General features: G+C 38.7%; 1 protein-coding gene across 3 annotated transcripts in view; it reads left to right on the top strand.

Moving 5' to 3' along the window:
- Nucleotides 1–24,788, top strand: part of RNF19A (ring finger protein 19A, RBR E3 ubiquitin protein ligase) — a 58,406-nt gene that overhangs the window by 4,698 nt on the left and 28,920 nt on the right. The window contains exon 2 of one of the 3 annotated variants that reach the window (XM_040585591.1): nucleotides 7,979–8,090. The exons of the other annotated variants lie outside the window; for them this stretch is intronic. The gene's annotated coding sequence lies outside the window, so the exon portion shown is untranslated. The remainder of the gene's footprint in view (nucleotides 1–7,978; nucleotides 8,091–24,788) is intronic. 3 annotated transcript variants of the gene reach the window in all.

The raw sequence follows: 24,788 nt of genomic DNA, 5'->3' as shown, positions 1-24,788 counted from the left end.
GTTATGTCAGATTTCTTCTGTTTTAAACTACTTTATTTCTCAGTGCTTTGTGGTAAGTTATTATGTAAATAGGTATGTAGTCTATTGCTGCTATTTATGGATCGGTAGATTTCTTCCAAACTTCTGTAAACTCATGTTCTCCTCATTATCCCAGATTTTCTTGTAAGTTTGGTTTTTTATTTGATGAGAAGAGACTTACCTCATCTGAGTCATAAGGCGGCATAGGCTTCTTTGTTCAGTGATCTCTGATTGTTCCATGTACATTTCTGGCAATTCTCAGGCACTGCAGAACTGTATTTTACCCTGGTTTTGATTGCTGGTCCTTCTCTGGCTTTGGTTGCTTGTTTTTTCTTTTAGTGCAGACACTGACTCAAGGATCCAAAACAAAGCAATGGATATCTATAAAGAACTGTAAATATTATATGGGAATAGAATATTACAGGGTTCTACTAGGATTCTTCTTCCTGTTGTGAGCATGGCTTATACCAGCTGTAGCACAGCCGTTTGAGTTCTTCAAAGTAGAATTCAGAGAAGGAAGCAAAGCCCCATAGCTGAGTTGTGAGATGTCATTTGTGATACCACCCTGAGGTCTTTCCGCATTAAGGCAAGTGAGGAAGGCCTTGACTGTGTTTTGCTTCACTTTCATGGAAGTCATGGCATACTTCTGAGAAGAATTGACCCTACCTTGAGGTTTATCCATCCGATAAGTAGGAGTGCTTCCATTTTAGATTACTTTTTTGCAATGGAAAAATTACTGTAGGTTTTTCCACTCTTAACCTGTGGATTGGAGTCAGTCACCTGCTGGGTGACTATTAGTATCTCGTTGGACAGGTAGCCAGCACACTGCAACTGTAATTGCTGTTTACAGGATGAGAATAGCTGTAGATTTATGTTTGGTTTTTTTTTTTTTTCCTGAAGGGTGAGTTTCCAGCAGGTTCACTTCATATATCCAGATATACTGTAGCAGTCTGGAAAGCTGATACAAGAGTTGCTTTAACCTAAATCAACTTAGCAAAGAGATATAATGAAGTTAGTGTAAATTTAAGAGTTACATATACACAGGTGTTTCCTCAGGCATTGAAACTTCCTCTCTTTTAGAGGCCAACATATCCCCTATAATGATGTTTTCAGCAAGACATTTGAAGGGCATCTCGCAGAAATAAATGTTTGTACCAATTCAGTTTGGTGTAGTCACTTGTTCTTGTTTCCTAAGTAGAGCACAACTCTGTTAATGCAAGTATCCTGTTATTGTTCAGCACAAACTGTCATTGTGGGACTATGTCAGTTGTGTTCTGTTTCCATTTATAGTTGAGACAAATTACTGTTAAACAAACATTTTTCCATAGGTCCTTTAGTTGCTCCCATAAGGCAGATTAGAGCTGTTATTCTAAATTGGAGCCTCTGGCTGTCCCCTTCAGTTGTTCCATTTAGTGAATGAAGAACTGCTTCAGCAAGAGGACTAGCTCTGGAGAAGCTGTCTGCAGTAAGAATCAAGTTGCTTTGTTCTCATGTTTCACTGATGCTGCATATCCTTACTAAATAAAAGTATCACTTTTTAAGTTTCTCAATTAATGATCAGATTTTTCACATAAAACCAAACTCTGCGAGCTGCATCAAGTTAAGCGAGTTCTGGTTTTATCTGAAAATGCTTAATCTGTAAGACGGTTCCAGCTATACTGTTCAGTCCACTGTTTAAGACTTTTGGTGAGACAAATTTACCTGGTGTATGTTTTGAAGAAATGGTTTGTAGGGAGTGCAAAGTGGGTATAGCACCTCAGGGGATCTACTGAACAGTGGAACTTCAGGTGAGACTGAAGGTTTTAGTTGAGGCATGGGGATTTTACAGTGCTACCTGGCTAGCATTTTGGATATGATGACATCGTGGCACTGGTGTTGCTGTGCCTTGTTTTTATTGTTAAGTATTTATATAAAAGTAGCCTTGTTAACTATTTGCTCTTAGACAAAAACAAGTCTTAGCATCATAATGGTTGCATTCCAGAGGAGAATACTGTTGGTGGTGCCATGCCTAAATGTGTCATTCATCCATTTCCTTTGCCAAAAGCACATGGTACACAGGACTTACAGTATATTATGTGGTGTACAGGACTTACAGTATATTTCAGTGAAACTAGACAAGGGGAGGGATATTTTAGCAGATCTGCAGTATCATCAGTCAGAACTCAATCTCTGGAAGAAACTTTTAACCATTTTTTTAAGGAAATAAAAGGCTTTTATTCTGTCCAAATTAGATCATTGATGAGTGCTTCAGGCTTTCTATGACCTGAAAATCAGGAGCCGTATGCTCAGCCTGCTGCCACTCTTCCTTGTATCAATATCTGATAGTACCTTGACGATAAATGTTTTAGTAAGTATTAACTGAACACCTATATGGGGTCTGTACATGATGTGAAGATGCAAGTTTGTTGCAACATACTTCTCTTGCATATCAAAATGCTTAATTTAGGGAGCATCCAGTTGTCCTTCAAATGTCTGATAGTGGAAAGGATATTTGCATGGGAATAAATAGTGACTATAGTGAAGATGACCCAGCTGACAAAGGTGAAGCTTGCTGAGAAACATTTTCTTCTGGTCAGCCATTGGGAAGTACCTTACTTTGGGTCTGCCTTTTGCATTTCCATAATAAGCAATCTAATATGTTGATTAATGCAAAGAAATGTGACTGTAAGGTGAAGTGTGTTCAAGGTTAGAGACTTTAAAATTTTGTAGAATGTGTACTGGAAAAATAACTTGTTATCGAAGACTTCACTGTGTGTCCTGATGGAGGTGCTCAGACTTTGTGTTCCTCTATCTGAAGTCAAATCTAAACAGAATAAAGCCTTTAAAATTACTACTTCCCCCCCCCCCCGAGTGGAAGGCCTTGCTTCAGTTTCTTGAGAAGAGCAGGAAACCACAATACCTTCTTAGTTTCATTTTACCTGTGAAGTTGTATCTCGTACTTTTTGTTTGACTTTGCATTTTCAAAAAAAGGGAGTCAAGCTTTCCTGTATATGACACTGCTAAAAATACATCGTGGGAGACCAGGAGCCCTTTTACTCAGGGTCAGAGATGGAGGTATCAAACTTCTAGGTCCTTTTTAAGCAAAGGGCTCTTTAGTGCTTGTAGCCTGTGAAGCCAGGCTTTTGCTTTCGTGAAGTGTAAGATTCCGCAGTCAGTGCAGGTTTATTTGTGGGACAACACAGAGAAGAAATCTGCAAAGCTATTGTTCTCACTGTTTCTTTTAATTTCACAGCACCATGGTTTTTAAGCCATCTCCATTTGGCCTGAGGAATTTTTGTATCTAGTGACCAAAAAGTGTTTTCCTCCTTAGTTCCTATCTGACTAGTTACTTTCTTTTTTGTCCTTTCCTTCTTTCTTCCCCTTCCTGTTCCTATTTGCTGTCACCTTCTCCCCACGCTCCTTATGTGGCAATGGGCCAATGCGCTTTCATTCAGACTTTGTGGTGGTGGTGTGTAGCTGCAGAAAAGTAGACTTTGCCTTCTGTGACCTGACACCAGGGAAAAATTCAGCCAGGGTAAGAATAGAAGAGCACCCTGTAAGCTCAGCACAGGAGTCCTGAGTCTTTCCATTATTAACAATTAAAGATGATTCCAAGACGAACTAGGCAATGGATTAACTAACTAGTGAAGAGAGGACAAGGATAAACAAAGGGAAAGATCCTGCCTTGCAAGAATTCAGGTTATTAGGGTTGCATGCTGACTTGCCTGTCTGGGAAAGGAAGAACAAGCTCCCCTGTTTTCAGTGTTCATTTAGTAGATAAGGTGTATGATGTGCCAGATAAACTTATCTTTTGCTGTTGAATTGAAGCTTTGGAAGGAGGTGGTGTTTACTGGGGAATTGGTTAAGAAATAGAATCATCCTGTTCAGTCCTGCCCGGCACTGCTTCAGCTTTTTCTCTAAAACAGTAAGCACTGAAAACTGTTTCTTCCCACCTCCTACACCCTGTCCTTATTATCAACATAATGTCGTGGTTTGATCTAGACCAAGAAGTATTGTTTAAGTAAAATATGAAGCAAGTAACACGATTTTATTCTAATTGGGTGCTTTTTTCTGTTTTGTTTCGGAGGTTTGAGGTACTGCTGTATGTTTTTCTTAGGGCTACATAATCATATCCTTTTTCTTATCTCAACGGTCATACAGTATCACCTTTCTGTTTTAAGGGTAACAAATAATTTCGAAGTCACAGTTTCAACCTAAGCAATCTCCACAAGCTGTGGGGATCTTTGCACTGAATGCCTTTTAAATCCATTAATATGGAAATGGCATATGCACAATTAACGTAAAGCCACAGTATACTGCATTTGTGGAAGGGATTCTCTTAAACCTTCTGTAAATTTGCTTTTGTTCATCTCTGGTCATTAAAAGTAAAAATAATAAAGATGTATTTTGATATGATTGGTGTTCCTCCTGAAATGCGTCAAAACACACCTCTAAGAGTAGGCAGAATAATAGTTCTGTTGTGGTAAAAGTCATTCAGTAAGAGAACAAATTAGAACTTTGAAAAAGGAGGTAGCTTCCAGTTGGCAGTACAGTGAACAAAAAATACAACACTTCATGGAAAGCCTTGGTAGATTGATGCTTTTGTCTCTAAATAAGCGGTGTAGGTACTGAAGCTCTCTAAAATACAGTCCTTCTGAAATTGGAACTAGTCACCTTTAAAGTTCAGCTCTCTGAAATGTGTGCTTTGTACAGTAGTACTGTAGACTAGTACTTGAATATGGGTGGGTTTGGAATATTTGGTGATGAAGATAAAACCTTATTTTGATGATTTGCTTTCCTTCAAAAAAGGGAGGTGGTTAGATACGCCTTTATCACATGACTGTCAGGTCATCAGAGTAGTTGACTGGAGTATGGCTTTGAGTATTGTCTAACTCAATATGTACTTGCACTAACTTTTAACTCCTCTAATGGGCATTCTGCGAAACAGTGCATTTTGTAGGTGAAGAATGGCTCGGGTTTTCGTACTGTGTAGAATGCAAGAACTCTTTCTGTTGGGAAGACAAGGAAGATGCCTTCAGGATGCTGGTAGTTTAACTTTGTTCCTCAGAAACCATGATAATTAGCACACTAGAAATAGGCAGGTATGGCTTCTACAGCAATTAGGTGACTGACTTGCCGTGGTTTTGTAATGTGAAAGATTGCACATGTCAGAAAAGTGAAAGTGATTCTACCATTGCATGCAGTTTATTGTCATCTTAAGGTTTCAGGTCAAATTCTCAAACATTAAGAAATGCTAGAATTAAGGTTGAAGAAGCAACCATAGTTTGATTACCTTTTGTGCCTACCTTTATTAAGTTACAGTCCTTGATTATACAGCTGTGGGGTAGTTTTTGGTTTCTTTTTCTTTCCTGCAAGAAGCATTCCTAAGAATTTGCCCTGTCCGCTGGGGAGTCCATCTAGGTTGGGCTGCAATAAACTTAGTCTCTAGGGCATTGTTTCGTTTAAACAGGTTTGGAGATAGAATGTAAATAAAGCAGAAAACTGAAAAGATTTTCTTCTTGCCTGATGAAGGCATTTGAATCCTGACCATGTAATATCAGTGGTATTTCTTGGTTTGATGGGCTGATGGGGTGTGTGTGTGTACACAATTGATGCTGAAGGTATCTTTGAACGTATAATTTGCTGTGTAACCTATCCTGAAAGAAATTAAGTTCCTGGGTATCTCAGATCAGGCACCTGAGGCTGGTAAATAAATCCATCCTTAATCATATGCTTTAATATTGTATCTGTAAATAGGGATAATAACCATGCTGCCTCAGTGGGATGAATATGGTATTTGAGTATTTCAGCAATATTAATCTTAACATAATAGTGCTCTGCAATGGGCTATGAGGAAATCAATTTCTGCTTTCAGTGTGGCATTATATGCAGTATTTTATTACTATTTTTTTTAAGATAAGGAGCATGATGAGTAAGAACAAACAAAATACTGAGTAGTGACCTGGTAAGTGTGAACCTGGCCAAGATTCTACAGGGGCAAAGGGATAAAAGCCATGCAATTGAACTGTCCTAATGTACTTCAGTTCTCATTTCCAAACTCCAGAGCTTTATTCTGTTTACTTGATGAAGTTATTTCTAATGTAGTTTGTGTGCTGTTTCCTAGCTGTTAAAAATAATAATTGCAATCATATCAGCCGGTTTGGAAGCTACTCACTAGGCAGACCGCTGCTATTTGAGCTAGTGGTGTCTAATAATACTCTGTCATGCTTTATAGGGATCAACCCTAGACAGTATGATCCAAGTACTTATGCAGGGGGTTTTATGGATGTCTTTGGATGGTGAAGGATGAGCGCTAGAGGAATGGCTTTGACAGTACAAGCCACTTCTGCTTTTTTGTTTGTCACCAGCATTGTACCTTTTACTTTCTGCATACTTAACAGTGTTTTACCCAAATTGTGTTCACATTTAGTTGTCATGATTTTTTTTAGGAGATCTCTTAGGCAATCAAAATTTATATCCTTTTCAGTACCTAACTTGATTGTGTCTCTCTCATCTCATTTGGAGATGCTTCCTCTCTGTGTTTCCACTTCAACTCCTCTTTGTAGGGTCTCTTTCTTATCTTCGCCCATGCTTGTTAACTCGTTTTCCTTTAGTGCTTGTGATCAGCCAGTCAGTTCTGCCTCACTGCATTTATGAGGTACATAGTCTCTTACTCGTGCTAGAGTTCCCAGATTGCTTCCCTGAACAACTCCAGTTGGTCTCCTCGCTCTGTGATCCCCGTTTTTCCTTATTTTTCTCTCTAGCACTCTGATGGAGTGCCTGTTCAGCCATCCTATTCCTGTTTTGGTGCAGGATTCAGCTGCTGACTTCAGTTGTTCAGGATGATGTCTAAGCAAGTTTGTACTATATCCATTCTTGTTTTCACTTACTCTTTCCCTCCAACCCCCTTTCTCTCTATGAGTTTAATCCTGCCCTCTCCCTATTTAGTTGGAGTATCTTCCACATTGCTGTTACTTAGTAGTGGGATCTTGGAAAGGACAGGTCAGCTTCCTAGCTTTATTTTCTGGTACTTTGACCCAACATATACACGTGGAACTCAAGGGAAGATTCAGTTCAGTTCTAGGCTGGATCAAGTTCAGGAGATTGTAGCAGATAAATGATCAATGATTTTCAGCAGAGTATATATTTTTCTTCTGTTCCCAAAAACTTGCAAGCATGGCTACATTCACATTGCTGGAATGCTGATAAAAGGTACATCCTAGATACACAGGCTAGAATTCATATTCCAGCTTCAAAGTATGCTACTGCAAAACCTTTCCAGAGAAAATATTGCAAGTTTTGGATTTATTTTCTTTTCTAAGATAATTTTCTTCATTAAAGTGTTTTGGATTTTTTTGAAGTGTGGGGTTTTTATTTGTTATTGACTTGAGTAGTTCAGCTGAAAAAAGGGTGCTGAATATCTTGGTACCTAACTTTCAGCCCAGTTTGAGAAGATTCTAAGCGTCTTTGGAAATAGAATCTTACAGTGGGAAGTGTCAGGCAGTCAAGAGTTACTAGCCTTTTAACAAGAAATTAGTGTCTTTTGAAATAAATGAGTTACTGAACTGTAAAAATGAGGTAAATCACAATGCATTTAACTTATTACTTTAGTTTCTGTTTTCAATAGCATGGTTATATTTTTCCAATTTCATTTAATCTGACTGACTGCTTACATTCTCCTCCCCCATAACATCTGCTGTTTAACCATGAGGTGCTATATCTATCCTTGCTTTAAGCCTGCTACTGCTTTTTGTAGGACTGCTGTACTCTTATGCACTTCTATCTGGTCTGTAGAGTAAGTTCTGGTAAATGATTGCCTTTTGGGAGTTAGTCACACAGAATAGTGTGGCAAGCTGCTTTGGAAGCTTAGCTGCTATTGTAAGGACATTAATTTAGCAAATAGCTGCAGTGGTTTAAAATGTTAGACCTGTTACCACGTCCTATTATTAATGTCCTCCTCTTGGAATTTACTAACCTACAGCCATCAAACGAATGCCCCTGCTTCCATTCAGATCTGGAGATGTAGCTTAAACTGAACATTTGACCTCACTCTGAAGAGCGCAGGGTGGCCCTGTTCTGAATTTCTGCTGCAGGTAGGTTAACACAACAGAGACGGTATGGGCAAATACTTGTACTAATTCAAACCTGTTAAGCTAGTTCAGTGGGGGCTTCATCTGTAGGACTCCCAAACTACATAGTGAAGCCTGAAGCCGCTCTGTACCAGAGCCTCTTGCTCTGAATATTGGAAAAGATGCATTCCCTTTAGTTGTCAACATTTTTAAATGCAGGGAAATAACTTCATGTCTATCTGTGTCCCTGTAAAACTTGTCCACCACGTTTCTGTCAGCTTCTGAGTTGCTTTGTGCTTTGTTGGAGGAAGTTACATTAAAATCTAAAAACCCTGCAAGCTGCCTAACTGCACACTAGTATAATTTTGTAAATGTATTTTTTTTCCTGCTGAAGTAAGTTTCTTAGTTATATATAGTTGAATTAGTCTTCAACAACTTCAGGGATTACTGTAGCTTAAGTGATAACTGATCTATGAAATAAGAAGTAAGTCTGAATTAAAACTGAAGGCACACTGAAAACAAATGATGTAGTATCTTACAGAATTCTGCAGTCTAGCTTAAGTTCTGTTTTGTTTTGGTTTTTTTTAAATGTCATGTCCCTAGATATTTAACCATTTAATTGTACTGATGTTGAGGATTTTCTTCATATATTTACAACTTGGAAGTGACATCAGTGTTTTCCTGGAACTGTGATTGTTCAATTTTGTGCTTAGGATAGAGCAGTGCTTGCTAGTACTGGGAATAATACCCTGTGGTTGCTTTCCTTTTGTAAAGTAGTAAGATGAATATTAATGTATATGTTCTAGCAAGTAACTTAAGGAAATGTTTGAAAGATCCTCTGTGCTGACATAAAGCTCCTTTTTAAGAAACTTAAATAGCTTTTCAATGAAATTATACACCTGCTTCCTCTAATGTATTTGTGTAACTGTTTTCTTTGGAACTGTAGGAGGAAATAAATGGTTTCAAATAAACATTGAAGCTCCTGACTTCAAAGAACTTCAAAAGTGAAATAGCTTCACTTTCCTTTCTCAAACAAATAAAAAATACCTTGTTACATGTTTTTTATTCATGTGTATAAATCTAAAGGGAGGTTCATCTTGGGTCTTTTACAGGAAAAGAATTATTAGTATAGGACACCTCCAATAAGGTTGTTAGGGACATGGTCTAGTGATGGATTTGGAGGGGTAGACCCTTGATGATCTTGAGGGTCTTTTCCAACCTAAATAATTCTGTCAATTAGTGTTGGAGAAGATTTACTGGATTTGTTTTCATCTGTTGCATATCTTTTTTATGGTGATGTAAAAAGAAAAGTTCTCCTCGGGCATGAGCTCCCTGGGTGAGAAGAGACAGTACAGCTAATTTTTTCTGCAGTGATGATGCAGGGCGGTGTCTTTTCTTCTTCAGTGACTCCTTACCTAGAGTATCCCAAAAATAGACTAGATAGCATCTGTTCTCATGCTCTGCTTAACCAGGACATTAGTTAAAGAGTATAATTAAAACACAATAGTTTTTACTGGTAAAGGCTGCTTAATCAGGATGCCTGCAGATACTCTGTCTTCAGGTAAGCTTATGTATATGCATAGATCAAATGTTCAAAAGTGGTGGATGCAGATTTGTTTTCGTTGTTCTTATTATATAACTACAGTATTAAATGCTTCTGAGATTCTGTCTTGTTTAGATTTCACTGACAGTTGATTTCTTCTGCAAATACAACCTGTAAGGACTTCTTTCCCTCATCTTCTTAGGATGCTGCATGTGTATACTCTTGCTGTGTTTGTAAGTGTACGTATAGCATTATCAAAAACTTAGTTTGCTTTGGTGTATTAACAAAACTTTTCATTGAAGTGCGCTCCTTTAATATTATGCTCTGTAATACAGTGCTTTCAGTAATCTCCTGGAAATAACATAATTTTTAAGATGTCGTATCAGTTCAGCTCTACTTCACAGCAGTTTTTTGGTGGGTTCAGAGACTCATTTTCCAAGGCCATGATTAGTGAAATATTTTATTCTTATTGACAAGCCAGACCAGATATGAATTACAGGTAAATACAAGGACTATGTTTGATATACCAAGTGCTCTCCCTAGCTCTCTAATTGGTCTGACTTCCTCTTGCTTTTAATCAGGATGCCTTATTGAATGTTACAGCATCAAAGCTGTTAAATTACTGGAAAATTTCTGTCACAGCTAGATAAGACTGTATTTTGTTTCATTAGAATAAAGTTAACTTTAATTTTTTTAAGGAAGCTTTTCTTCATAACCTTGTTTATTCATTAGAATAGGCTAATATGTTTACATCGTAATAAAGTACACTGCTTTCCATCCTGTATTTGGTATTTTGTGAAGGATTTTTTTTTTAGGAAGAACAACACATTTGTTAGAGAACTGAAATACTACTGTATTTTTATATGTCCATAAAATTTTAACTTCAAGGTTATGTTTCATTTAATACTTGTAACAAGTTTGTTCCAGGTTAAAGGGAGCTTGCATTCCTCGCCAAAAATTGGATACAAATACTCTTCTTAAAAGGCAGCACTTTGAATTGCTGGAGCATTTTACATTCAAGGCATCAGTTTAAAATTTTTCTGTCTTGCCAGTTGTGGTTACAAACTGGTTTATAGCTAATCAATGTGTTTCCGAGGCATTTAAAATAATGAGGGGAAAAAAAAAAGATTTAGAGATAAACTAATTCTTTTGCATAATTGGGTTGCTATTACAATACTAGGTTTTTCTTTAACTCAATGATTTTGATAAAAAGTGTGGGCTATTTTAGATGTTATGTGTAATCAGAGGGGAATATGGGAGTTTCGGGGAGTTACTTTACCCGGTGCTGTACAGGAAAACAAAGAAAGGAAATTCACTCGGAGCCAGAGTGTGGTACCTGGTTTGACTGTGCATACCTGGTCAGCTATCTGAGAAATGTTTGTAATATGCAGAGTATCAGAATACTCCTGCTGTTAATTCCCCGCTACACTCTCTTTTTATTGGTAGCTGATATAGTGATTGAGAGGAGATCGGATTTCCCCTCTGCCTTGAAAACCAAACCAAATCCTTTCCTTTCCCCAGCCCAGACTGGGAACGGAGAGAAGTTACACATGGGGTTGGGGAGACTCGTTCATTTCTGACCCCTGCAGGTGGCCGCTGAAAAATTCGGAGACTGAGATTAAATCACTGAAACGGATACCAGTGTCGGACAAAAGCCATCCCGCATGCTCCAAGGGGATTCGATCGCAAGTTTAATAATGCTTCACAAATGAGAAAAAAACGTGCTGTCAGTTTGCTGAAAAATTTATTAAGACAAAACCCATGCCTGTTCAGGATGCGGTTCTGTTGGGTTTTTTTTCCTGCCCGTAGTCTAGTCTTGATTATGGGGGGAAAAATATTTTAGTCCAAAATTGAAATTCAGGTGATTAGTGTGGTATCTAGTTGGGTTTATAGCCTGGTTCTGTTCTTCTGTATCTGCAATTAGACAGCAGTCTTAAAATGCCCTGTGACATCCTGAGTCAAAATAATCTGACTTTTGACTACCATTTTAGGTTTTTGTGGAATGATATTTTCTTGAATAGTTGGCCTCTCCATCTTTTTCTTTACATGGTTATTTTTTGCTACTCTTAAAGATGAGATGGGAAAATCCAGAAGAAATGGTGCTCAAGGATGACAGGATTTTGTACTTGCATGGGAGAGTTATTTCAGAACTTGAGATTAATTTTTCTTGTTGTCATTGTATCTTATTTCTTAAACTTCATTTAAGGAATTCTTAGTGGAATATAAATGCAGTATCAACAGCGTATCTGTAAAACAGAGGCTCAGAGCTGTTAGAAATAAAGCCTGTCATGTGGCAAGGCTGGAAAGAAAATGAAGGGTTCGCTGTAATTTGGCAATGATGTTTATTTGGCAGCCCTCCCATCTTTTCTTATCTTGGCTGGTGTTCCATCAGTCCGTGCACTTATATATGATCCCTTAAATTCCATTTATTCAATAGCCAGCTGAAAATGTGATGCATCAGAAAGATTATGAAAGAGACCTGTGATATACCATAATAAAGAAAAAGACCCAAATTTGTTTTCCTTTCTGAACAATCCACAGTTATTCTACTATCTATTAAAACTGTGATTTTTAGATCAGTTTGTCTATTGAAGTTTCTGTCACTTTAAAAGAATGAAACTTATGTAAGACCAAAAAATTTCATGGTGTTTCTTCTCAAGGTTTATTATTTCAGTCTGATTCATTTCCTGTTTTCTGCTAATGCACTGACAAAAGCAGAAACAAGTATCCTTCAAGTATTTGTAAATCTAGAAAATACGTAATTTACTGTATTACAAGTGGTTGCATGTAGCTGTAGATGCAAAGCTTTACACAGTACTTCTGTCAGTCTCTGTCATGTGCTTGCTTTCCCAGCTAACCCTGCTGCTCCAAGGCTTCACATCTCTTTAGGAGGCAGCTCTGTTCAGATCTGACAATGATGAGGATAAGTTAGAACTTCTGTTCTTGTATCATAATGTGAGAACAAGAAGATATTCGGTAACATTAGTAGCAAATTGAATACTGATTTTAAAGGAGTAACTTTTTGTTGAGCTCTGTTTCATTAGTCTGTTGGGCTCATTACCATAGGCTTTCTTTGGGATTCACAGCATTGAGAGAGATTTGATATTTATATGGAGGGCAAAATAGAAAGGGCTAGAACATACTGGCAGGGAAATAAACTTATGTTTTGGATTTGAAAGCAGCCTGAAACACTGAAGAGTTCATGATTAGGGCATGGGCCCAATGGGAGACTACTTTCACCCATCATCCACACCATGGAGTCTTAGGTGCTCTGGAGACAGGATCCTGTACTTGTGAAATCAGTGCAACTGTCCTTATGTTCTGGTGAGGGACCCTACCTTGAGGGTAGGTCAGGAATGTCGATTATTTAAATAACAGTATGCTTTTTCTTATGGTTAGCGATACCTTGAAACATACTAAAATTGTAACATTTTGATACGTTCTTGTAAGATTCATGATGTTTGAGTAAAATATAGGTTGGGCTTATCTACTACATATATATTAAAGGTGTATCTAAAGAGCATGCCTTGCATAAAAGCTAAATCTTGCCCCTTTCAAGCAAATATCTGGAAAAAGACGAACACTTCCAACAGGGTATTGTTTAATGAAGTTGTGGTTCATGCTGTAATTCATAAATTTATGAATTAGGAGACAGTTGGAGGTTTGCAGTTTCTTTTACAAAGCAATCAAATTAAGTAATTGCTTAAATGGCTTTTTAAAATTAAATTTGGGATTACAGTGGTATGATATTTAAATCCTTTTTGAATTTGTATTTCAGAATTAGTCTGCATGATAGTATAGCAGGCTTGGTCTTGTGCATATTTCTCTGTTAGAGAAGACTACTTCACTTGGAGAAGTAAAAGCAAGGCCTTCAAGCTTTTGAATTATTTTTGTAGTGCGCTTTTCTGTGTGTAGATTGTGTTATTAGGTGCTTAAGTATAGAAGGTTTCTTATAAAAGTACCAACCTTTTTCTGTTATGGTTTGTGAAGTTAATACTGGAGATGTCATTAAGTTTTTGGGATTGTTCTGGTCCTGTTTATCAAGTATTTGTCTTTTCTTCTAAATACGTCGGTCCTTCAAGGGTGAGAAAGGCTTACTCTTAAATGGCATTAAATACATCCAGGCTACTGTTACAGACCATGTGTTTTGCTGAGCAAAGGAAAATTTAAGGGCTCTTTCTCCAGTGATGTCAGTCATACGGAGGATATTGTACTGTAAAATGAACAGTGGATTAAAGGGAGAAACACAATCTCTTTGTACTGGCATAGTTCATGGATATTTGAGAGACACTATGGGGATACATAATGAGAGGAAAAAAACATTCTTTATTTCTGCTCCAAATGGTGGTGGGATTTATAAATGCTTTTAAGGAGAGCCATGGTGAGGAGAGACTGGACTGGTGTGCTACGTGTATTACAGTACAGGCAAATAAATGCAAGTGGTGAAGTTACTGTGGCTTAATGCTTAGTATCTCAGGTGCAGGAGGCTGACCATGCGATCTCAGGCTAACTGTGAGAGGAAGACAGAGGTCTCCTCTGTCTGTTGTCAGGCTGTTCTGTGCCTTGTCTCTGAGAGAGTTTGGCAGGTCACATTCTCTGTCTGCCTCGACCTCCTATGTGTAAAATAAGAATGACATGTCCTTTTTTTACATGCTTTGTTTTTAGAATTTATACTATATCCAGAAAGACACACATATGCTGAGTGTATGATGTAGTGGAAATGGTCTTGGTAGGTATTCATTTTGACTGGGACTGCTATCATCACATAAGCAACAAATCATTCATCTTTTTAGGAGTGTGTGGCTGTATGTGTATACAATACTTGGAACTGATGGTACCTTCTATAAATAAGATGGTTTAAAACTTCACATTATGAAACCAGGCATTCAGGTTTTTTATTATATTTCATCCAAAATGTGGTTGGTCTGAAACATTTCTATTTTGTGGCTTAACTTGGATATTAAAACCAACAAAACCACCAGATACTGTTTCTGAGAATGCAGAGGAAAGGTTTCTTATTGTTTAAAAATGTAATCCCTTGCAACTGCTCTGAAAAAGTTATGCCTGTATGTTACAGCAGAGGTGGTTGTCTTATTTTCTTTCTTTTTTTTTAGTTTCCTTGAGAAGCCTTGCTCCATCTTTGTTCTTTGCCTGTGAAAACTTGCAAAGAATGTCAAATTTTTAGAAAGTGGTTTTGGGCATTTTCTTTAAAGACTAGTTGGTGTGACACGTAAATTCCTAACTATTTCACATACAACCAGACTTTTTTAGCCGTTGTAGCAATTGGTGAGATATTTAAATTTTGGCTCCCAGCTGCCAGGCATCAAGTCATTAATGAGGGAGCCAAGTGAGAAGGAGGAATGCTTCCTCTGTGCTTTGTCTCAAGCCTCAACCTGGCAGAGAACCAAGTGGGAGATGCTTGCCTGCAGAGGAGGTATAGAAAAAGGTGGTGGGTAGAGGCAGCAGGGGAAAGAGGAGATTATGCACTAAGTGTATGCCTTTAGGAAGAGTGGGATGAAAAGGCTGCATGCTGGGATAGAGGAACTGAGGGTGATGAAGGCTGAAACTACTGGAACAGTTGTTTTTAAACTTTTTAAAGATCAAATTTCTTTTCTTTTTATGACAACTTTTCCTATTTCCCATTATATTTCCCTTCCTGCCATACATGTATTTTTGTAGCTGTCAAACTTGATCGTCTGCAAAAGAAAATGATGGAAGGAATGAAGGGACTATTCACAGGTATTGACCTCAACCCCTGCTAGGTATTGGCCAACATCTGGGCCAGCACAGTGTTACGTGGGTTTGGTTCCTGCAGAGGTTACATGAAGTTTAGCCCTGGATAGCCCTCTAAGCTGCTACCCTATGTCTGCTGTTGCAGGAACATGGGTTCAGTTAGTTGTGTTCCTCCACCGAGGTGTATTGCACAACCCCACGTTCAAAAAGCACTGCAGCAGACGGTAGTCTCCTAGAAGGAAGACATTCTAGGTTTGTTTTCTGGTTTAGAAACCCATTGGGGAATATTTACCAAATCTGTTACGGGGATAGAAGCTTCAAAGAGAAACTAGTTCTAGCTAATGCTAGCTAAATCTTTGCATTTGGTGCCTGCACATTACTAAACTGTATAAAATTTGTCAAGAGAACATTCTCATGCCCTAACAACAGAAAAAAATATTGTTGACATTTGAATAATCATAGACAACAGCCACATTATTTGGATGATGCTGGGGTATAAACTTAGGATAGAAAATGCTAGAATGAGGGATCTGTGGTAGCTTCATTTGTAGGGTATTTGTGGTGCTGGGCAAGGCCCTTATTACAGCAGGTTTTTTGTTTTCCTGTATACCCATCTTTAGACATTCAGGTGCTGATCTGCAGGTAGCTACTGCTGTCAGCGCTCAGCGGGAGTTTTGAACCTATACAATCTTATACTGACACAAAACAGCCTTACAACTTTGGCAGCCTACAATATCTTATTGTAGCTAATCTTACTTTGGGTGGCAGTTTTAGCTTTGGTGTCTGTTTCCTGTTTTGAAAATTTGGAAAAATAATCTTCCATTGCAGAATTACTATGAAGATTACACAGGACTACTCTAAAGATTGATTTGTTGATTTTTGAAGCCACTAGTCTGGTAAAAATAGCTTATAGACTTGTGTGGTATTTGTGAATTCCGTGTTGTATAATGTTGTTGTAAAGCAAAAAATATACAATAGACAAAGTTACGGGTCCTCATTTAATAGGGAAATGAGGAATAGCCATCCATGGAATGAGGATAGCTGCAGAAGAATTGGTATGTCTGTGTGGTCTTACAGGAAGTTCAAAAGCCAGACCCAGACTTTAGGATACTTTTCATCTGGCTCGGTGCCCTTCTCCCTAAGATCTGGAAGTGGCTGCTAGAGCACTAAGGAGCATACAAACAGCAGTTTTCCATCTTCTCTTATTACAGTTCACCTACTGGTGCTATGTTGCAACTTGTCCCTGTAGCAAGCACTCAGCTTCTTGGGTGGGAAGCAGCTGGCCCCACTTGATCTGCACATCTGCCTACAGCACCCTGGCAGCTGGATCCCTGTTGTGGACAGGGAAAGAGATGTCCCAAAGTCCCTGAAAGCGGTGACAAGGATCAGATGCTCACATCCAGCCATCGTATGTGCTGAGACTGGACGGGCACTTGCATTGCGTTCCAGTGCGTCAACTACACAATCAAGTGGGTGGATAGAGGATGCTGAATTTTGTTTTCATGGCCAGTTTGCATTCTGGTTTCCCTAATTTTTGAGCACTCAGGTGTACAATGTTAAATGTCCAAACAGTTCTTAATGTAGTTTTGTGTACCTTTTGTTATCCATAGAGTATTTGGTAATGTGTGTCAGAAGCATATAATGTATTTACTGGGGCAAGGGCTTTCTGGGGGTGCTGAAGAAGGGTAGCATTGTCTCCTGTAACCATATTAGCACTTGTGATGTGATTATAGCAGGCATAGCTGTATTGGTACTTTTCTGTAGCATAGTTAAATACACTATGGGAAATACTTGATTCTACAGGAGAATCATCATCTTACTTAATACAACAATTTCATTGTCTTGGTTGCTAGAAAGACTTGGTAGCTCAGCTTTCTTGGTGTATCTTGATACTCTAGACGCAAATTTAAAAGGTGTCGATATTAAGATAGAAAGTTAAAGTAGGAACCCTTGTCGTCACAAATGCTGAAACACAGGCATGATCCAAACTTGTATATTATATTAATTTCCTTCTTTATTATCAAGCCAAACTTAAGGAGGGAGTCACTTAACACAATTATTTTACACCAGGTTAAGACACTACGTAATGAAAGAAGGCCAGTTTCTAAAAACCTGTACTACTATTTTTCTTACTGTCCTGAGAACAATTTGTGTCGCATCCTCCCTCCCTTTCCCTTCTCTCTGTAATTAGTATGCCTCATTGTTATTGGTGAGGTGAAATTAATGAGCAAACAATATTGCATCGATATGCCAGTTGTAGACACTTGTGACATCTCTGGTAGCTTATCTTTCACTTCACCCATTTCATTTCTTCTGTCTTTCTCCTTTTCCTCTCCCCTTTTCTGTCTCACATCACAGTCCTTTCTAGGTTCCACAGGTGACTATATGACTGGATATTTGGAGGACGTTAAATAGCGAGGAGAGGGATTGTACCCAGACAGGGAGAGCTGTTAAATTTTAATAACTTGCTAGTTTTCTCACAAACTCTTTGCTGTTCCATTGAAAAGCAGCAAATGCAGCTGAAGATGCTGTAACCTCACTAATGGGGAAGTCTGGGCAGATACAAACTACTCCAGTTATGTCTAAATTTAAACAAAGCAGTATCTTTTTGAAAGTAACTGTTATCTTCCCAGTGTGGAACAATGTCAGCCTGACCTGCAGTTATTTAAAAAGGTTGCACTCAGTGTACCTTTCAATTTGAGTTAAGGCTTGCTAGTAGAAGTAAATAATGAAAGTCTTGTGATGGCGAGCTGGAACAATTTGTTTTCAGACACAGCATTTGACATGAGAGTTGACTTGGCAGATTGTAGTTTATTTACATTTATTATTCATATTCTCTACCTGTTTTGATGTTAGAATCCTTCTGAACTTGCCTTGGCTTTTCTGCCTGCTTAAATTGCATTGCACAGCTGTCACAGTTACACAGCTGTGATAGCTACAAGATGATGATTTTCTTTTGCTGAGTGACAACAGTTTTGTTCTAAGGAGGATTTGTTACTAATACTGGGTAAAAGTTTGCAGCAGAGTACTTACGTAGTTGCACACAACTTTAAAAGAGTGAGGAATCATTTATTTTCCTTCAATGCAGTATTTGATAGCTTGCAGTTGGTAGAATGATTTGAGGATAAGTGCTGAACAGTGGGATTGCAAATCAAAAAGGTCAGAAGTAAGGACAAAAAGGGAATTGTCACGAATGCTTTTATTGATAATGGTGACCTTAAAAGATGTGAGCAGGAAAAAGGGAAAAAAAAGAAGGAAAGAGCAGCTAAAAAACCTTCAGAATTGATTTCTGCTTAACTTTTCAGTTTTAATTTTTTTTTTAATGCAGTGTTGCATAACTGGTTATAGTAGTATATAAGTCCTCCTTACTGAAAGCAGGCTTAACATACCAGAAATGACTTAGAGTTTTTTGCAAAGTAAATAAAATCTGTGGAAGCATCTACTAATTTGAATCACAGGCTCGAAGCTTCTAAATAATTATTAACTTGTTAAAATAGGAATTTGTATGATTTACCTATGTTAAGATGATCTGATTAAACTGTCTCATTTCTAGACTACTAGAACTTTATTTTTTGTGCCTTATTTTTCAGCTAAAGTTGTTAAATTTCATAACTGCTGGAAAAGTTAATCTTACAATGGAAACAGATGTGTAACAGTTTTTTGCAGGGGACTTTCATTCCTCAGTGACAGTGATCAGGCCTGTTTTATTTCTGTTTTGGCACTGGTACAATGTATGATTCATTTTTGTCTCATGTTAGCTGTAGCAAGGAAACCACACATGTATTGCAGTGTAACAAGGTTAGAGAATTACATTTCAAATCGAATATGAAACAGTCAGCAAGGGTATTTATTCATTCTGTGGAAGTTTTGTCCTGCGTTATAAAGCAGACCTGGGGAAAAATCTCTTGCGCAGATGTGTTTCAACTCCACTATAGGCATTTCTGTGGTGCCTGAAGAATGGAAATGGTGATAATATTCCATTATTGAAACCTGAAATAGTTTTGGAGTTTTTTTACCCTGGCTGTTCCCTTCCCTGTGTTGTCATAGTATTGCCCTCCTACCCCTCCAAAAAACCTAAACAATAATAATAAAAATAAACCAAAAACCAACCACAAAAAAAATGCTGTGTTTTTTTAATTTCTTTCAATAGCCAGAGGAAAGGTCTCAGTTGAACCTAGAGCCTTGGATTTATACCTGTGTGGTAATCTGGGGGGAAGGAAGCCGTGATAGCTGGACTTCCCAAAGAGCAGCTGGCATTGTGTCCAGGTATTTTGTACTGATGCCAGTCTTGCTGGGAGGTGGCAAATGCAAATACAGGTTTGTCCAGATCACAGTCCACTGAATTGGAACAGGATCACTGGTAAACTACAGTTAACTCCAGCTAATGTTTGATGGTGTCACCAGGTTATCTAGAGACAGATGTAGCCCTTCGTGAATATGAAACTCGAATCTCTTTGGGTCTGGTTTTTGTTCAGATGTCAACATAATCTCTGGTTTGTCTGGTTTATCTGCCAGATACTCATTTTTCTACCAGGAGCTGATTTACATTCAAGAGCGAAGTGGAAGCTAGTTGTTGTTATTGTTGCGTGTTGGTGTACAGGTTTGTAAATCCATGTTAAATCTGTTTCAGCTGCTGCTGTCCTCTGTGAGGGTTCTTCTGTGTCATGTGGCACTCTTGCTGTGTGTCAGACAGAAGCTCTGATAGAAGTGGGGTGCCTTTCACTATAAATGTAGGAGGGTAGCTGAAAGTAAGGTGTGAAGATGGCTCACAAGGTCTTTGTGCAGTGAGGGGACTGACTGTGAATGTCCTTTTGCAAACAGACCCGAGTTTGAGTATCTCTGACATGAGCCTTCACGCTTGTGAATGTGCCTTTGTGTGTGGCTTGTTGAGGGTGAGCATTGCCTTTCTGAGTAAAAATTCAGATTGTTATTGGTGTTGGATTGGAACAGAGGTGACCCCTCGTAGCTGTGGAAGCTGAGTGAATAGAGGAGGCTATTGAAATAATTTTTGAGAACTTTTTAGTATTATTAATTACCCAGATAGCCGCTGTGAGGTATTCTGCCACCGTTGTGGATACGGACATGGTGAACTGCAGGCAGTTTCAGGAATGCCTTAGTCTTAAGTGATTTGCAGAGTATATGAACTGTTAGCTTTGGCTGCAGTTACTCCTTTTAGAGTAATCCAGATGTTTCTTACTTGAGGCATCTGTTTTGTTTTTGAAGATGGAGAAGGAGACAAATGCATGGCTTTCTGCCCTCGTTCTGTCCGGGCTGGGCTGTGTGGCCCGGAGGGACAAGGTGTGCTAGCAGCGGGCTGGTGCTGCTGTCCTGCTGAGCTGCCGTGACCGGCCAGGGGGATGAGGACGGGAACAGGGCCGCAGGCTGTGCTCTGCCTGGCCTGCTCTCCAGCTGCTGCTTAGCAGGTTGCTTCAGCTGACCTCCTGGGCTCTTGCTGCTGCTTCGTTCTCTTCCTGGCTCTCATCGATACAGAGAATTTACCTGGAGCCTGGAAGATGAGCCGGTGACATGAAGAGACAGTACAGCCATAGTCTTGGACTGAAAAACTGCGTTTGTCTTCCCCCTCTTCCTGCTCTTCAGCATTTGTTTTCCGATTCGGGCATCCAGCCTCTGAGTTACATAGCACAATGGAGACTTAATGTAACTACTTCAGAAGCATCTGTTGGCAAGAGAGCTTTGACGTCAGCGAAGTTAGGGAGAGGTTTTGCATTGCACACATTCAGTCGCTCTGGCTGGTGTAGATAATCGCATGTTGGAATTGAAACAGAGTCTGGACCTGGTGTATGTGTGTGTGTATTACTGTGAATGGTGTGTGTAGCCAGCTACTCAGTGTGTATCTTTTGTGGGTAGAAAATGTACTTGACGAACTATGTATTGTCCAATTTGTTTATTACAGACATTTCAGATTATCTTGTAAATACTTGTGCCTGACGTTCTTGGCTTGCAGGATATTGCTTTCAGCTCTTTAAACTGGGTTTACGGTAACAGTTCTTTGCTGGTGTTTCAAGTGAAGATATTTTTCAGAAGGAATTTTTTGCCAGTGTTAACATTAGGTTTAGATAAGCAAAAAGAAAATAAATCGGTAATTGTCTACTGCAATTTGAAATTCATAATGGTTAACTTGCAAGTAGAAAGAAAGCAAGGATTTTAAAGATACACTGTGAATTTATGATCTGCCGGAGAAAGTGGTAATTTGTTTTTAAGACTAACAGAGGATTTACTTTTGTTATTGCTGATTAAACAAATTTCTTTGACTTGGAAATAAATATGAAAGCCTGTGTGTTATATTCAATTTAAGATACTTGTTTCATCTGAGATTTATCTGGATGCAAACAGCTCAGGAGAGCTATATTTAAGGCCATCAGAGCGGAACTGTGGGTGTCACTGTGACAGGATTCAAAGTCAAGCTGGAGGATTGCAGCTGATACAAAAAATAAACGAGAAGCTTTTGTAGTGTTTACAAATTACTTACTCTGCTTTTTAAAGGAAAAAATCATCCTGACATTTGAGGACTGTATCTCAGATTTAGGCTAACGAGTACTCTTGGCCTGAGGTAGCATCTTTAGTACTAATCCTGTTTATGGAGTGTGATGTTTCTGTGGTCTAGGAAGCTTTTAAATCTGACTTGAGGTATTGGGTTTTTTTAAAAGTTTTACTGAAAAGGGTTTAGTTGAAGATATATTGCCAGTGTTACTGCTTTAAAACCACAAAGTATGGTTTTACCTCAGAACCTGAAATGACGCAGGTTTGTTTGGAGGCTATAATTAGAAAGTGTTTAGCTGTTCTAAATAATGGAGAAAGTAGGCACAGTAGCTTTTCTAGGTATTGTGTTATGCTTGCTTTGTTTTTTTTCCCTTTTGTGCCTGTAATTGTTTGAAATGGATGATGTGTCACAGTCTGTTGCACAAAGGGACCCAACTAATGATGTTTCCATAATTGTCTAGAAAGAGCTGTTTAAGATGATGCTGTGTGGAGGAAAAAAGTTACCATCACCCAATGTGTATGTAAAGACATGTTAGAATATGTCTGTTTGCACCTGTAAATGTGGGATTGGGTGTGGAGGGGGAAAATGTTAGGGGAAAGGGCTTTGTAGTCCCTCCTCAAAAGCGTGAGAACAGGGGAGTTGTATTTCAGAAATATTCCCTGTGTTGTGGGGCCTGGCAATGGAGGTGTAACTTGCTAATTTGAAAGTCATGGAGTAAATGGAATAGTGCAAATACATCTTGACCCACACTTGGTTTTGTCCTTTCAAACGGCAGTTGCTCACTGAGTGCTGCCAAGTGCTCCTGCAGCCCTCCTCAGCTGGCAGAGGAAAACCACTGTAGGTCTCCTGCATTTTATTTTTTTTTTTCTCCTGGCTTTGTGTTGTTGTTAAATGTATTAAGCACAGCAGGGAACCTTGAGGTTTTTGGGTTGGTTTTTTTGAAAGTTTGGTGGGAAGCATTCTGACAGTCTGGAATGTCACGGCATTGCCAAGGTTTTGTCGGTACTGTGTGACCCAGAGTGTCACCTGGGGTGCAGGACTGTAAGGTCTCTGGCTAGCGCACAGTGGCTTGCAGGGGATTACAAACTCCCCTGTCTTGCTTTGTGCTTTGGTGCCATTGACAAGGCAATGAGGACAAAGAAAATTTCTCAACAGTAAGTCTTCAAAGCCAGGAGCGGGTGTTTTTGCACTAACTTTTCTAGCTATTTGATATAGCAGGTTTTTTGCATAGAGAAACTGCTTAGTCCCTAGTCTGTAACAGTTACACTGTGTTGCTGTCAGTGAAAAAATGTTTGGAAAAACTTGCATCAACCTGGCTAAATCCTGCTATGTGCTGACATAGCATATTTTTTTTGTCACAGTATATGATGTTGTTGTAGGTGGAATAACGGTGCTGGCAGAATAACTCCTCCTGTTGGCATATATTGTATTTCTAGCGTGGGTACAGAGCCAGATGTACCTTAAATGACAAGCGTTCAGCTTTTTTCTTGTTTTGTGCTTTTTAACTGGCGTTTACACTATTTATAATGCTAGTGGAGTCTATCTGTAAAGGCTGCTAGATCATTCCCCTTCTGTTGCCCTGTCTATGCTGAATAGGCTGTTATCTTTTCAGACTGGTCTTTTTTATTTATTTATCTTCAGCAGGACTGGAAGAATCCTTTCCACTAATTGTTTTTCCCCAAAGAAGCGTCAGTTTTGAAATTTTCACCTTGTGTATCTGTAAGCAAAGATCTGTTTATTCATGGGTAGTCAGTTTATTTTTACCTTCCTTTTCTAATGTTCTCTTCTCGTTCTACATTGGGTTCAGCTGCGAGATAAGTTTCGTGGTACTTTTGCCATTTCCTGACGCCAATGGTTTTTCTGGAGGCAGTGAGTGTTTCCTGTCTGGAAGCTAGAGGCAGTATTCCTGGCAGGACGGAGTATTTTTGTTTCCCTGGCTAGACCTTTCCCTGTCTTTGTTTTTGTCTCTCTTTTTCTCTCAGTGGTTCATCTTTTTTTGATGTTGGTCTCTATTTGAAATAGCACCAGTTCTAACTAGAGCTATCACTAAACAAAAAATGAACTTGGTGATATAAAATACATCCACGCAGGACTTCTCAGTTAATGTACTGACAGAACAAATTCATAAGCCAGGCAGCAGTAGAATTGGGCACATTATACTAGGTTTTGCACTAACCTCACATCTGGAGTGAACAGGAGCGGTTAGTTACACTGGTGTAACTGTACCTGACCCAAGGGCAGTTTCAGCAGTAATGGTATTAGCCATAACAAGAGTTCAGAAGACATTCATGGTTGCTGTCTCTATCCTGGACTTGCCGCTGCTAGAATAGACTGGCATGGATTATTCATTCAGTCACCCAAGTTTTCCTGAAAGTTTTATATTGAATTATATTTAACAGAATTATTAGTTTCTCTTTAAAGAGATTTGCATCAAGTGAGCCCAATGCACGGTAGCTATTCAGTTCTCAAGGGCTGAGTTACTGTGATTTCACAGTGGCTTTCAGAAACTGTGACCAAGTACTTACCCCATCCTGTGGTAAGGTAACAGCCTAATTTGATCTCACTGGAAGAATTCAGAATTCTTTATTAACTTGTTCCCTTTTAGTTAGTCAGTTTACTTTGTAAGTTTTATCCAAAGTATATCTGTTTTGTTAATAAAACTGGTAAAATAGCACCAAAAGATTAAAAGGTAATCTGTTAATAGTTTCCAGCACTACTTATTTTGAGGAAAAGCCACTTCACGATCAGCGCACATTTTTTTATTTTGGGTTTGTTTTTTCTATTTTTCTCCCCCCGAAATAGGTTACTGATGCCAGAGGAAAAAAAAGAGCTGGAAGATGCTGCCAGTCAGCTGGTCAATAATATCTTTCTGCAGTGCAAGATAGAAACTTCTGGCTCTTACTGAATGTAAAAATCAATAGAAGCCAGAAACTGAGATGTGTCA

This window comes from Falco naumanni, chromosome 3 (genome assembly GCF_017639655.2).
Source record: "Falco naumanni isolate bFalNau1 chromosome 3, bFalNau1.pat, whole genome shotgun sequence".
Classification (NCBI taxonomy): domain Eukaryota; kingdom Metazoa; phylum Chordata; class Aves; order Falconiformes; family Falconidae; genus Falco; species Falco naumanni.
Note: the sequence above shows the minus strand (reverse complement) of the source record. Positions and strands in the feature narration are given on the sequence as shown.